The sequence below is a fragment of the Lepidochelys olivacea genome, assembly GCF_965140295.1.
Source record: "Lepidochelys olivacea isolate rLepOli2 genome assembly, chromosome: 2".
Classification (NCBI taxonomy): Eukaryota; Metazoa; Chordata; order Testudines; family Cheloniidae; genus Lepidochelys; species Lepidochelys olivacea.
In genome coordinates this window covers 167,885,608-167,899,030 of record NC_140412.1, presented here as the reverse complement: position 1 = coordinate 167,899,030, position 13,423 = coordinate 167,885,608, and the positions used below count along the sequence as shown (strand labels likewise).

The window sequence follows — 13,423 nt, the reverse complement described above, 5'->3', positions numbered from 1 at the left end:
GTAGCTGCACAAACATAAATCGCCAGTTCTGCTGTTGGGAATGGGTGTCAGAGTCGGTGCAGAAAAAAGTTAAAGTGTCTATCAAAGTGCACCAGTTGCATTGTTTAGATCATTAGGAGATGTGCACTCATTGAATGGAATACCTATCCTCCCAAATAAATGACTGATGCAGTAGGCACCTAGCAGCACCACACTCAACACCGTTTAAATAAAACAAATTGAGTTGTGGTATTTCATTTGGCAGATGCGTGTGCGATAAACACTAGAGGATGCACTGAACCTAGGACACACATACAGCTGTGTGATGACAGAGGGTACATTTGTATAGAGTGTGCTCAATACTTTGACCACTTATACATGGAGAGGTGACGCAAGAGTATTAGCTCCCAAGAAATGGAAATGCAAGTCAGGAAAAAACTAGACAGCAAGATGTAAACACTCAGTTACCTATGACCCCAAATTAAGAGATTCTCATTTGTTTCCCACTTGTATGATAAAGAGTTTGAAGGGACCCACTAGAGAAACATCCTATCACTAGAACTGATTTGTACACACAGGATTTTGAACTTGAGGATTTGAAGGATTTTTTTTTTAAAAAAGCCACTGGAACACTTTAGAGAGAGTTAGTATTAACTAATCTTGTAATTTAAAATTGATCCACCCAGATGGAGAATAAATTTTAAAAAGGCAATCACCTTCTCATGCTGGAAGGGTAACTGGTCAAAGAAAGTCAGAATCTTACACTAGCCATTAGATGCATTATTTGCACAGAGATTACTTAATAAAATAAAAACAAGAACAACTAAGAAGTGAATACTAACACAAGAGTTCAAATTCAGACCTTATGAACCTTCGTGGAGAAACTGGAGATAAAAATAAATTCTTCAATCAACAGTTTGTCTCCTTTTGAGCCAAAACCTGCCATGAAACTCTCCACTTCACCTGAAATACAAACCGATAATTTCTCAGCTGTCTTGAGTTTAAATAGTTCCAGCTTACTAAGGGTGTTGGTCCGAAGTTAAGTGGACTAGCTCCACCTCCTGTCTTCTTCACAAACATGGAGCACCAAAAGTCATTCCCCCTTCAGTATGCCTCCAGGATCCATTGCAAATATGGTGGTAGCTCTTAGAAGTTTTCAGAACCTGTCGTTTCTCTAGGTCACTGAAAAGCTCACCTCACCTCCATTCTCCCACCACCCCCACACAAAATTTTAGCACTTTCCAACTTTTGGCTCATTTTAAAAGGGTGATGGTGAAAGATTATTTTTATTTACATTATTGAGTTGCCTAAAGGCACCAGCCCCATTTTGCTAAACTCTGTACAACCGTGAAAGATGGTCTCTGCCCGAAAGACCTTACCCTTACCTCTTAATACAAACATAGAAACGTGGGGCTAGAAGGGACCTCAAGAGGTCATCTGTGTTCCCTGCCCTGAAGCATGATTATCAAAATTCAGATTTAACCCAGCTGGATTACAGTCAGATTTGGTCCTCTTGCCTGCAAACACTGAGCACATATGCTTCTTTACTTAACTTAGTACCACTTAAGTCACAGGAGTAGAATTATGCATGTGCTGAAATGTTTGCAGAATGAGGATCACAGTTCTTATTATAAAGTTATGGGGGGCTGATTCCCTCATGTTGAGAGTTTCCACTTAGTAAAAACATATCTAGATAAGAACAGATGCCCAAAAGGATAGCCGGTCAGCCAGGGAAAATAAGTAGAAAAAACACCCACCCACGTGCACACTAAATGGCTTTTGGTCTGTTTCTTCTCTTATCAAATCACTAGCAGCCTTATGTACAGAATTTTCCAGTTAACTCAATTACTGGTCAATTTGTTCCTCATGTAATTTGATTCAAACCTCTAGGGCCAGATTTATTTTTTTTTCTAAACTAAAAATAGCACATTCTCTTCTTTGTTCAGTTCTTGTTTTAAGCAGCTCTCTCAGTCAATGGGCTTAGAAAGTGGGCATATAAACTAAGGAGAAGGCCAAACCTCTCTGTAAGCTGTTTTATATACTGTGTCCTGGAAGTAATAAAGATAACAAGATTAGACACAACGTAATAGGAATGGATTTATCTGAAATAAGGAGGAAGGTACAATAAATAAGGCTAGTCGGGAAGTAGATGCTCACCATCACATGCAATTACAGTAAACCTTTTTTGCACTGATGATGGCTGCAGTAAGTTATATAAATGCTGTTGGCATTGAGCAAAGACTCATGGAAATCTGGCTGCTTTTGGCATTGATTTTTTCAGTACCAATGGCAAGGTCTCCTACTGACCACTCAATTTTTATAGGTTTCAGAGTAGCAGCTGTGTTAGTCTGTATTCGCAAAAAGAAAAGGAGTACTTGTGGCACCTTAGAGACAAACAAATTTATATGAGCATAAGCTTTCGTGAGCTACAGCTCACTTCATCGGATGCATTCAGTGGAAAATACAGTGGGGAGATTTATATACATAGAGAACATGAAACAATCGGTGTTACCATACACACTGTAACCAGAGTGATCAGGTAAGGTGAGCTATTACCAGCAGGAGAGCGGGGGGGGGGGGAGGTGGGGGGTGGACCTTTTGTAGTGATAATCAAGGTGGGCCATTTCCAGCAGTTGACAAAGTCTGAGGAACAGTGGGGGGTGGGGAGGGGGAATAAACATGGGGAAATAGTTTTACTTTGTGTAATGACCATCCACTCCCAGTCTTTATTCAAGCCTAAGTTAATTGTATCCAGTTTGCAAATTCCAATTCAGCCGTCTCTTGATGGAATCTCTTTTTGAAGTCTTTTGTTGTAATATTGCGACTTTTAGGTCAGAGATCGAGTGACCAGAGAGACTGAAGTGTTCTCCAACTGGTTTTTGGAATGTTGTAATTCTTGATGTCTGATTTGTGTACATTTACTCTTTTACGTAGAGACTGTCCAATTTGGCCAATGTACATGGCAGAGGGGCATTGCTGGCACATATCACATTGGTAGATGTGCAGGTGAACAAGCCTCTGATAGTGTGGCTGATGTGATTAGGTCCTATGATGGTGTCCCCTGAATAGATGTGGACACAGCTGGCAACGGGCTTTGTTGCAAGGATAGGTTCCTGGGTTAGTGGTTCTTTTATGTGGTATGTGGTTGCTGGTGAGTATTTGCTTCAGGTTGGGGGGCTGTCTGTAAGCAAGGACTGGCCTGTCTCCCAAGATCTGGGAGAGTGATGGGTCATCCTTCAGGATAGGTTGTAGATCCTTGAGGATGCGTTGGAGAGGTTTTAGTTGGGGGCTGAAGGTGATGGCTAGTGGCGTTCTGTTATTTTCTTTGTTGGGCCTCTCCTGTAGTAGGTGACTTCTGGGTACTCTTCTGGCTCTGTCAATCTGTTTCTTCACTTCAGCAGGTGGGTACTGTAGTGTAAGAATGCTGGATAGAGATCTTGTAGGTGTTTGTCTCTGTCTGAGGGGTTGGAGCAAATGCGGTTGTATCTTAGAGCTTGGCTGTAGACAATGGATCGTGTGGTGTGGTCTGGGTGAAAGCTGGAGGCATGTAGGTAGGAATAGTGGTCAGTAGGTTTCCGGTATAGGGTGGTGTTTATGTGACCATCGCTTATTAGCACCGTAGCATCCAGGAAGTGGATCTCTTGTGGGGACTGGTCCAGGCTGAGGTTGATGGTGGGATGAAAATTGTTGAAATCATGATGGAATTCCTCAAGGGCTTCTTTTCCATGGGTCCAGATGATGATGATGTCATCAATGTAGCACAAGTAGAGTAGGGGCATTAGGGGACGAGAGCTGAGGAAGCGATGTTCTAAGTCAGCCATAAAAATGTTGGCATACTGTGGGACCATGCGGGTACCCATAGCAGTGCCGCTGATTTGAAGGTATACATTGTCCCCAAATGTGAAATAGTTATGGGTGAGGACAAAGGCACGAAGTTCAGCCACCAGGTTAGCCATGACATTATCGGGGATAGTGTTCTTGACGGCTTGTAGTCCATCTTTGTGTGGAATGTTGGTGTAGAGGGCTTCTACATCCATAGTGGCCAGGATGGTGTTATCAGGAAGATCACCGATGGATTGTAGTTTCCTCAGGAAGTCAGTGGCGTCTCGAAGATAGCTGGGAGTGCTGGTAGCGTAGGGCCTGAGGAGGGAGTCTACATAGCCAGACAATCCTGTGGTTAGTGTGCCAATCCCTCAGATGATGAGGCGCCCAGGATTTCCAGGTTTATGGATCTTGGGTAGTAGATAGAATACCCCACGTTGGGGTTCCAGGGGTGTGTCTGTGCGGATTTGTTCTTGTGCTTTTTCAGGGAGTTTCTTGAGCAAATGGTGTAGTTTCTTTTGGTAACTCTCAGTGGGATCGGAGGGTAATGGCTTGTAGAAACTCGTGTTGGAGAGCTGCCGAGCAGCCTCTTGTTCATATTCCGACCTATTCATGATGATGGCAGCATCTCGTTTGTCAGCCTTTTTGATTATGTCAGAGTGGTTTCCAAGGCTGTGGATGGCATTGTGTTCGGCACAGCTGAGGTTATGGGGCAAGTGATGCTGCTTTTCATTTATATACTGCTTTTTCATTCTACATTTTAAGTTCAGGATTTATTCGTACCACCACTCAGCAGGCTTGAGCTCTAATAATAGCACACCCTGATAATACTGGTGTTTCCCCAGGTACTGAAGTGAAGGACAATCCAGAGTGTTGATAATTACTAAGCACACTCAGCGGCTGTCGAAGCAAACTACAGAAGTCAACACTGTGGACAGCAAGTCAGAAATTTGTGGAAGTAAGCCAGTCAAAGCTTGGGGGAGGAGGTACACAAAAGGAATGGGCCATACTGCCAAAAAAGAGCCCTAATTAAAGCTATTTACAACATAAGAATGGCCATACTGGGTCAGACCAAAGGTCCATCAGCCCAATATCCTGTCTGCCGACAGTGGCAAATGCCAGGTGCCCTAGAGGGAGGGAACCTAACAGGTAATGATCAAGTGATCTCTCTCCTGCCATCCAACTCCACCCTCTCCACAGAGGCTAGGGACATCATTCCTTACCCATCCTGGCTAATAGTCATTCATGGACTTAACCTCCATTAATTTATCTAGTTCTCTTTTAAACCCTGTTGTAGTCTTAGCCTTCACAGTCTCCTCAGGCAAGGAGTTCCACAGGTTGACTATATGCTGTGTGAAGAACAACTTCCTTTTATTTGTTTTAAACCTGCTGCCCATTAATTTCATTTGGTGGCCCCTAGTTCTTATATTATGGGAACAAGTAAATACCTTTTCCTTATTCACTTTCTCCACACCACTCATGATTTTATATACCTCTATCATATCCCCCCTTAGTCTCCTCTTTTCCACGCTGAAAAGTCCTGGTCTCTAATCTCTCCTCATATGGGACCCATTCCAAACCCCTAATCATTTTAGTTGCCCTTCTCTGAACCTTTTCTAATGCCAGTATATCTTTTTTGAGATGAAGCGACCACAGCTGTACGCAGTATTCAAGATGTGGGCGTACCATGGATTTATATAAGGGCAATAAGATATTCTCCGACTTATTCTCGATCCCGTTTTAAATGATTCCTAATATCCTGTTTGCTTTTTTGACTATCGCTGTACACTGCGCGGACGTCTTCAGAGAACTATCTACGATGACTCCACAATTGAATTGGAATAGGAATGCTGGAGAAGGGGGATTAGCAAGTACCACTCCAACTATGTCTATGCCAGTCTTTAAAGTAGCACACAAAATAGTCCACTAGAGTGGATTTTATGGATCTACATGGTGTGCTAGCGGGGGAGTTTTTGTTATCTCTAGATACTACTGACCCTACAAAAGTCACATTTTTGCTATTAGCGTGTGAATTTAAATTGGGAATCTGCCCTAAGAATAGAGTTCAATGACCGTGAGCACTCTTTGGAAATCTAGAATATTGATTGTTTATATGCTTAAAACCAGCATCTATATCACTTGAACTGCTGGCAAGATCTTCTAATGTGAACAGGGCAGACCTAAGGACTAGTCATATCATATCACTTGTCTCCTAATAAAACAGTCGGGCTATGGCGTGAGGTATAGCACTGTTCGTTCTATTTTGAATAGGAAAGTAAAGAACTCCTGTGACATACAGAATTTTAGACTTCACAGCAGAGCAGAAATAGTCTCTGAAGAGGAAAAGTGTATATGTGTGCTAAGAAAAAGAAGTTGTAATGCATCTGTATAGGCAGCAAGAAGAATTTGACAGTTTGTACATGAAGAACATGCTAGTAGTTTACCTTTAATACATTATTTATTTTTAAGAAGTTATAATAAAGTGCTGCTTGTGTTCAACTACTAAATACTGAATAGTAAGTAGTTGTGAGACCTCTCAAAAAAGTAACTGGGAGGTATAAATACAATGCATTATAAAATCATAACCACCGCCTTCAACTGTCCTCTAGAGATGGGTTTGACGCTACTTAATGATTTTCTAGAAAAACAACTGGGCTTTCACAATGAGACTGAAGTGCAGTAAAAGGGAACAGAAACCGTAGCGGCCCAGGCTTATGGGTTTAACCCTTCTGAAGTTTGAAAGATAAAAGTCATTCAATTGATTTGTACTGGGAGCCTGCTGCGCATTTCCATTATCTTCCACCTGGCGAGCCACCTCTCTTTGCTGGACACTATAGGTAAGCTTGATAAATAGCATTAATAACTTCATGAGCATCCTTTGGGAAGGGTAGACTAACTTCTGCAGCACCCCTCTAGCAGCACAACCAGAGGGAAAGGCTGTAGCAAATCAGGGGAACATAGGCTGGGTTGTCTGGTCAGACTACTGGGGAGACCATGAGCATGAGGCTCCCTCCCACTCCAACAACTTCCATGAGGCACGGCAGAGGCAGACTGCTATTTACCCAAAATATTTCCAAATAAACGCATCTCAGAACGTTTTGTTATTTTGACTTTTCACTCTCATTGGGGATCAAGACAAAAATGTCAAAATATCAAAATTTCTGGTGGGTCTAGTAAAAGACCCCATAAATGATGAGAGTTTCACCAAAGCACTCTTAGCTACAATTGCCCTTGTGCTCTCCTTTGCCACTGGACAGTATACAGACAGCTGTACTTCAGCATACATACCAAGGCACTCCACAAATTACTATGCAAGTGTAAAATATTGCTCTTATTTTTATGTGGAGGTGAAGTGGCCTGCAGTTTTCTCAAATCTCCCTTTCACCATTATTTCCCCCATCCCCCACAAAAAAGTGCAACTTTAGTTGTCCCATTCTAATCACGCTATTACTTCCCCTTTTCTCGTTGTGGTTTTAAAGGTGGTAAATAACTGTTCTGATATACTTCGTCACTTTCCTTAATAACCCTTCAATAAACACTGTATAATTTCAATGCTTGGTTTTTTACCCCATCTTCTATTTTTGAATCATTTTTTCAAACAATATTCTGCTTTCTGAATACTGAAACAGAGCCTGAGCATTTCAGCCTTTTCCATGTCTTCAAATTTTACAGTTGATGTCTCTTACTTCTTTATTCTCAATGGCTTCAATCTTACAAAATCTCCTCTAAGTGCTATTGTATGTCACACAGATTTTCTGAGGTACAGGAAGATACTCCCCAATTTCCATTGTCCGAGGACTGTACTTGCACACTTTACCCCTAAATGGAGGGATCATCCAGTATTAATATCAAACAATGATTTCAGTCCAAAGTGCTTGTTGCTCATGGAGGTGACTCATACCAGAAAAGTGTATTGGAAATAGCAAACAATACTATTTTTATAGCTATTGTAAAACTAATTGTATACAAGAACTGCAAGTTGCAAGACCCTTTACTTGAGGGAATGTACTCCCAATTCCGCTATCCCACCCTCAAACGTTTAGCCTTTTTTTTTTTAAAAAAAAATGCCTGCCTCTGTGGAAGGATGATTCAGCTGCAAACAAGTACTTGAAATGCCTGTAGTATGAAAGAGCTTATTTAGGTAGATACATTTGGCAAGGGTTTCTGAGCTCTCAGATAAAGCTCTCACTTGTGCCCTCTTTTTCCAGTTTACAGGGAATAGAAGAGATTCAGATTCCTCAGAGGAGTCTGATCACTTTTGTACAGGCCATGGGCAGAAAGCATGATTTAGAACTGGAAGCACTTGTACCAAAGCTGTTCACTTATAAAAAGGGAGGAGGGGTTGTAGTTTAAGAGCCGCTGGTAAACTAATGATTGATAGAAACTTAAGTCTGCTGCATTCAGAGAACCTAACTTTCACTGGGGTCAAACATGAAATGGCAATGAGTAGGCATATACAACAGCATAACAAATGGGGATGCTGAAAGTTCTGTTGCAGCATTTCACAAAATTAGACAACTAATATACACTATCTAAAATAAAAAGAAAAGGAGGACTTGTGGCACCTTAGAGACTAACAAATTTATTTGAGCATAAGCTTTCATGAGCTAAAGCTCGCCTCATCGGATGCATTCAGTGGAAAATACAGTAGGGAGATTTATATACATAGAGAACACAGTGTCGCTGATTTGACGGTATACATTGTCCCCAAATGTGAAATAGTTATGGGTGAGGACAAAGGCACAAAGTTCAGCCACCAGGTTTGCCGTGACGTTACCGGGGATAGTGTTCTTGACGGCTTGTAGTCCATCTGTGTGTGGAATGTTGGTGTAGAGGGCTTCTACATCCATAGCGGCCAGGATGGTGTTTTCAGGAAGATCACCGATGGACTGTAGTTTCCTCGGGAAGTCAGTGGTGTCTCGAAGATAGCTGGGAGTGCTGGTAGCGTAGGGCCTGAGGAGGGAGTCTACATAGCCAGACAATCCTGCTGTCAGGGTGCCAATGCCTGAGATGATGAGGCATCCAGGATTTCCAGGTTTATGGCTCTTGGGTAGCAGATCAAATACCCCTGGTCAGGGTTCCAGGGGTGTGTGATTATCACTACAAAAGGTTTCTCTCCCCCCGCCCCCGCTCTCCGGCTGGTAATAGCTCACCTTAAGAGATCACTCTGGTTACAGTGTGTATGGTAACAGCCATTGTTTCATCTTCTCTATGTATATAAATCTCCCCACTGTATTTTCCACTGAATGCATCCGATGAAGTGAGCTGTAGCTCACAAAAGCTTATGCTCAAATAAATGTGTTAGTCTCTAAGGTGCCACAAGTACTCCTTTTCTTTTTGCAAATACAGACTAACACGGCTGCTACTCTGAAACCTGTCACTATCTAAAATAGTTCATCCAGCTCTAAACAGGCCAAATTCCTTCAGAACTTCTGCTCGGGTTAATGATTTGCTGAAGCATGATTTCCCAAACTGTGGTACGTGTACTGCTGGTGGTAAGTGAGCTTGCTGCCCTTGGTACACTCTAACAAGATGGTTGTTTCCCTTTAAGTGGTGGCAGGGACTGGGCCCAGCCAATCCCTATTCCATGGCATTGCCTCTTTAAGGAAGCAGGTGTTCAAGGGAGCAGCGGACTAGCTGGGGGATGGGACCAGGTGTTAATCAGATAGTTTCTCTAACATGATAAAACCCTGCTGTTAGGTGAGTCCCCATTGGAAAGAGGGGGAAAGCAGCCTGGAGAGGAGAATTACTGGAGAGTGACTCCCTGGAAAAAAAAAAAGAAAAGGAGTACTTGTGGCACCTTAGAGACTAACCTATTTATCTGAGCATAAGCTTTCGTGAGCTACAGCTCACTTCATCGGATGCATACTATGGAAAATACAGAAGACGTTTTTATACACACAAACCATAGGAGCCCAAACCAGGAGGGAGACTGGTTGGCTGGCTAGGGAAGCCTGACTGAATCATACCAAAGCCCCATAAAGGAAGGCTACCATGCCCCAGAAACAAGGGGAAGTAGTATGTTAAGGACCAAGGGAAGCTCCATGGAATAGGGCTGGAACCTGGATATTGGTGGGATGGAGAAGCTTGCTTCAATCACAGCATGTCCCAGGAAGGAGGGCTGTGGAATCCCTCTAACCTAGAGGAAAGAGCCAAGTCCATGGACCAGGGCAGGAGGACCTGTGGAAAAGGCTCTCTAGAGGCACCAGAGCCCTGAGTGGTACTGGCAGAGCTCCCAGTCTCAGAACGATCTAGAGGGGAAACTAGGAACCGGAAGCCTTGGAACAAAACTGAAGTCGAAGCTGCCTGGGTAAAGCCCTCCCACCTCTCTACCTATCCCCTGAGCCTCTTCCCCTTTTACACATTCAGCCCCCCCACACACCAGAGGCAGTCCTCTGCCCTTTTACACACAAACACACGAAGAGAAAAAGAGAAAAAGAGAAAAAGACCCATCCACTCCAGAATAACCAATAGCCCAGTGGTTAATGCACTCACCTTGTATGTGGGAGAAGTTCAAGTACCTGGTGTGAATCAGGGAGAGCAGAGAACTGAGCTAGGATTCCCACATTGGAGTGAGTGCCTGGACCACCAGGCTCATGCTCTCTGGTTGTGACCAGAAATTCCATCCTGGACCTAAGAAACCTTTCCTAATGAAAGAGGTCTCAAAACTGGTACGTTCCCATGAAATATTTCAGTTTTCACAAGTGAGCGTTTTGTGATACAAACATTTTGTTTAAGAATTCCAACCAGCCCTGAACCTGTTCAGTGTTGAAGGTCTTTTGCTCTGTAGTTACTGGATAAGATTGCACTTTTCGCAGGTTTACAGAGTAGTGCATGAGGAGGTCATAATACCAGAGAGAATAGCCTGTAACCTGACGTAGTAATTTAGTATTAACAGTTGTTTACAATTTCATAGTGCTATAAAAGCATTAAGCTAGGTTATTTTCGCACTGTAAAAAGGGGGAGGTGCAGCAGTTAAATGAAATGTCAGAAGCCACACAATCTGTGGGAGAGTCAGGATTAGAATGCTGACATTTCTGGTTCCTAGTCCTTTGCTCAGTCCATGCTCCCTATACAAACAGTATGATTACAATATGTATCCATGTTAGCATGCAAGTTCACTTGCAAACTAAATACCAACTAAATTTACCCTGATTATTTCAATTTTAGCAGAAAACCTAGAAGTGGGTTTGAGACATGACTTGACAGTTTCTATTCACCTGCTGCAGCATAAGGAACACTGTTTTTGTGTCCACCAAAATTGGCCTTTACTTACTAATTGATAGCATATTATTAATTTTTATCAAATATCGGCTTTATTGTTCAAGTGGCCCTTAAAGCCACTGACATTATGGAACACCCTCCATTGAACCACAATTGTTAAATATGTTGGAGTAGTTTGCAGGACTCAAAGTAGTTCAGGCAGAGAAATATGTGCCAAGTAAGTCTTCAAGTGATCACGGATAGTAACAAATGAGAGAAATAGTTGGAATTACTGGAGATTCTGATCTCTGGGTACGCTCCTTAATTTGCTGGAGCACAATGAAGGTACGAAACAATGATGAACACAAGTTACAGAGTGCGGATATCTAAATAGAGCCCATGTATGGGCCTTTTCAGATACCATAATGCCGAAGCAGAAATACTGAATACCAGTTACGTGGGACAAAATATTTCCAGTGCTGTCCCACGTAGAGAGCATAGCACTTTGAACATTATTTCCAAGAAATCTCAGAAGGTTGAGGCCAAGGAGCAAGTGTACATTATGCATGGGCACACAGTGACAATGGTTCTGAGAATCATAAAAGTATCATGATGGAAGGTGACTAAGCTAATACCCAAGACAAATCAGAATGTATTTATTTATGGTATTCCCAATGTCATCACACTAGTGTTATAAATTCACTTGAATTAAATTATATTAAATCCACATTAGGAAAACAGGAGTAGATGGGGGGTGGAGGGGAGAGAAGCAAAGCATAGCGTTTACCTATGCAGAGTATCAGGAGACTTCTTGACCTAGGAAAAGGGCTTCTGGCATCAGAAAGTGAGGCTTCCCAGGTCTTCAACATAATCAAGATCCTAACTATCTCAGGGCTTGTCTCCATTACCCGCTGGATCGACAGGCAGGGAATCAATCCAGCGGGGGTCAATTTATCGCGTCTAGACCACCAAGTGCTCTCCCATCAACTCCGGCACTCCAGCAGGGCAAGAGGCACAGGCAGAGTCGACAGGAAAGTGTCAGCTGTCGACTTACTGCAGTGAAGACACTGCGGTAAGTAGATTTAAGTACATCGACTTCAGCTACGTTATTCACTTAGCTGAAGTTGCATAACTTAGATCGACCTCCCCGCCCCCAGTGTAGCCCAGGCCTCACTGAGCACTATTAAGCATTAACAGGTTTACATTCTAATTCTGCGACATGAGCCTGAGAAGACAGTAACTTTTTGGAAGAAGTTCTACATCTGGTTACAAAGAAGGATATTTACTGATGGCTTCACAGAATGCCATTTAAATCAAGTCTGTCAAGGAGTTTGGATGAGACAAGGAAGCTTTAGTTCGACTGCTGGTAAGGCAGTCTGAGGTGAACAAAAAATGGAATTTACTGGCCACAAATGGTGTGCGTGTGCACATTCACGCAGAAATACCAAGTGCATACAGCGTGCAGGATATCTGTTTGCAGCAATCTCTCTCTAGGAGTATGTTCAACCCCTAACACATAGCACAGGTTTTAGGGAAACAAATTTAAAACCTGAAAAGGATAGGCTCAGATTATAAAAAAATTCAAGAACGTAAACTACTTTTGAAAACTTAACGTAGTCTCGGAGGTTTGCAAATCATGGAATTCAAATCTTGCTGATCTTGACAAATAAATGGAGAAACTAAATCTCCAGCATTTTTTAGAAAAGTGAACAATTCTATTGTACATTGTTAATGGTGCCTTATTATTGTATTGACTGTCAAGGTTAACGGTTGCAGTAAACTAATCGCACTTAGGGCTGGTTTTCAGGAAGTGCTGAGCACTCTACTACAACTGAAGCTGTTAAAAGCAGTTACACTTAATGTGAGCCCTTCCATAAATTAATATAATTAAGTTTGTATAGAACCCAACTCTCTACAGCAGGGGTGGGCAAACTTTTTGGCCTGAGGGCCACATCGGCATTGTGAAACTATGGAGGGCCGGGTAGGGACATCTGTGCCTCTCCAAATGGCCTGGCTCCCCATCCCCTATCCGCCTCCTCCCACTTCCCACCCCCTGACTGCCCCACTCAGAACCCCCGACACATCCAATCCCCCCCTGCTCCTTGTCCCCTGTGCGCCCCCTCACCCCTAGCCCCCCACCAGGACTCCACTCCCTATCCAACCCCCCCTGCTCCCTGACTCTCCCCCCCCCAAACTTCTGCCCCATCCAACCACCCTCTGCTCCCTGTCCCCTGACTGCTCCCTGGAACCTCCTGCCCCTTATCCAATCCCCCCACTCCCTTACCATGCTGCTCAGAACAGCAGGCCAGAGCAGTGGCAGAGCAGCGCAGTGAGGCTGCGAGGGAGGGGGGACTGCAGGGGAGGGACCGGAGGCTAGCCTCCCACGCCAGGAGCCCAGGGTCCAGGCAGGACTTTCCCG

The 13,423-nt window shown here is 43.2% G+C and overlaps 1 protein-coding gene across 1 annotated transcript in view; it reads right to left on the bottom strand.

Annotated features, from left to right (window-relative positions):
* The window catches only part of GRB10 (growth factor receptor bound protein 10), a 201,595-nt gene that overhangs the window by 109,252 nt on the left and 78,920 nt on the right, over positions 1 to 13,423 (bottom strand). The window lies entirely within an intron of this gene.